General features: G+C 36.9%; 1 protein-coding gene across 3 annotated transcripts in view; it reads right to left on the reverse strand.

Moving 5' to 3' along the window:
* Positions 1 to 2263, reverse strand: part of LOC117178180 — a 68407-nt gene that overhangs the window by 4947 nt on the left and 61197 nt on the right. The gene's annotated exons all lie outside the window — the stretch shown is intronic.

Genomic DNA, 2263 nt, shown 5'->3' on the forward strand with positions numbered 1-2263 from the left:
AAAAAGTGGTGAAAAATTGTCCACCTGGTATATGGATGGCCCCATGACAATTTTGTTTTAAATGTAGTTGATTTATAATTTATACTATTTTGGGCGATTGTAATCCCTGTTTGCAAATCTAAGAAACGGGCAAGTTGAAGTGTAAAAATATTTCACGATTCACATCCCTAATTAAACGTCAAATTAATTAATAAGATGGATCCTTTCATTTATTTATTTAATTTTATTATTATTATTATTATTATTATTACACCATTAGGCCATTTCCCTTTCGGGGTAGGTGTGACTCACTCGGTAGGGGAAAGGAGTAGTGTGTGGAAGGGATAGAGATTTTTCAGATTGATCCAGAATTCTCGTGCTATTTAAGTAAATAACACGTTCGTTCCGCAACACTGCTCCGACCCAGGTTGCTGATCAATCTCTCTAGCAATCACCCCAAGCGAAGAACCTCACGAAGTCGTTATGTAATGTTCCCCACTTGGGTCCATTAGTGGCCAAGGTCTTTTGTTTCAGGCGTCATTCACTCTACTGACACTCTTTTTATTAACTATTTGCCGCCATACTTGCCTGTCGTGGCATACTTCTCTATCTTCTTTTATGTCCATGCATTTTTTCATGCAGGCTCTCGTGTTTCTGCGACTACTTATGTCTCTTCTAACTAGGGTCTCATTCACACATTCTAACCATTCTTTCCGCGGTCTACCTCTGGGAACGCTGCCATTTATTTTATCTTGATACATTTGTTTCGTTAGTGGTTCATTTGGCATTCTCTCAACATACCCGAACCATCTTAATCGATTTCTTTCCCATGTGACTATTAGCGTCTCTTCTGCACCACATTCTTTTAGAATTATCTCGTTACTTACTTTGTCCATCAGGGTTTTCCCGCATATTATGCACATGAATCTCATGTCAATTGCGTTAATTTTACTTTTATCTTTTTCTTGATAAGTCCATGTCTCGCTACCTTATAGTACAGTCGGTACAAATATAGAATTATGTATTGCCATTTTACCTTTATTTAATATATTTTTACTTCTGATAAGGGGAGCTGCTCTACCAATAACCTTCTCACCTTCATTTATTCGTCTATCTAATTCCTCCTCTATCTTCCTGTCCCTAGTAAATAAGCTACCAATGTATACGAACTTATCAACTTGTTCAATTCTCTCATCATTTAATATAATATTGCATAGTGTTTTTTCACTCTTTCCTTCAAACACCATAGTTTTTGTTTTTTTGCGTTAATTTTGAGGCCCATGCTGTTCATGCTTGCATCTAGTTTATTCAACATTCTTTGTAAGTCTTCGATAGACTCTGCCATAACAACCTTATCATCTGCGAACGCTAACCCACATACTCTTACTGTTTCGAGATCCACACCCTCTTCGTCGAAGAGAGCCATTCTTAAACACTTGTGCATAAATAATATAAATAACCATGAAGACATAACGCATCCTTGTCTAGCTCCTTGAATAATATCGAAACAGTCAATCAGTTTCCCATTCACTCTTACACTCGCTTTGCTACCTGTATATATTGTTTTTATAACTTGTAGGATCCATCCATTGACTCCATACTCTTTCAGGACTTCCCAAAGTTTACTTCTATCTACCTTGTAAAAAGCTTTTTCTAGGTCAACAAATGCACAGAAAACTTTTTTCCCTACTCTTCCAGGCATAAACCAACTTTGGACTTCCCAAATTTTTGCTTTTGTTATTTTCCTTACCTACGAAATAAGTATTTTTGAATATATTTTACTTACGGTGCTTAATAAGCTAATCCCTCTGTAATTATTGCACTCGCTTTTATCTCCCTTTCTCTTATATATTGGCACGATAATCGCTTTTTTCCAATAGTCTGGGACGTCTCCCATCTCGAAACATAAATTTATCAATTTGCACAGTCTATGTGGTATGCACGCGCCACCGTGTTTAAGCATTTCAGCGTTAATACCGTCTACCCCGGCAGCCTTACCGTTTTTCAAGCTCTTAATTATATCCCTAACCTCAGTGACACAGACTTTCTCAATTGAGTTTTCCATCGCATCGTGTTCAACATCGCAGTTGTGGTGTCCTATAGCTTCATCTCCGAATTGTCTCCTAAAATAGTCTCTGAAAGCCTCTAGTATTTCGTCTGCATCATATACCGTTTCCCCTCTACTATTATCTCATGTTGACAATTTCTGTACTATTGTCTCCTTTCATTTTTTTATAAAGTAGTTTCTTGTTTTCTTCAAAGTCGTTTTGTATTTTTATCTCTT

The sequence above is a fragment of the Belonocnema kinseyi genome, chromosome 8, assembly GCF_010883055.1.
Source record: "Belonocnema kinseyi isolate 2016_QV_RU_SX_M_011 chromosome 8, B_treatae_v1, whole genome shotgun sequence".
NCBI lineage: Eukaryota > Metazoa > Arthropoda > Insecta > Hymenoptera > Cynipidae > Belonocnema > Belonocnema kinseyi.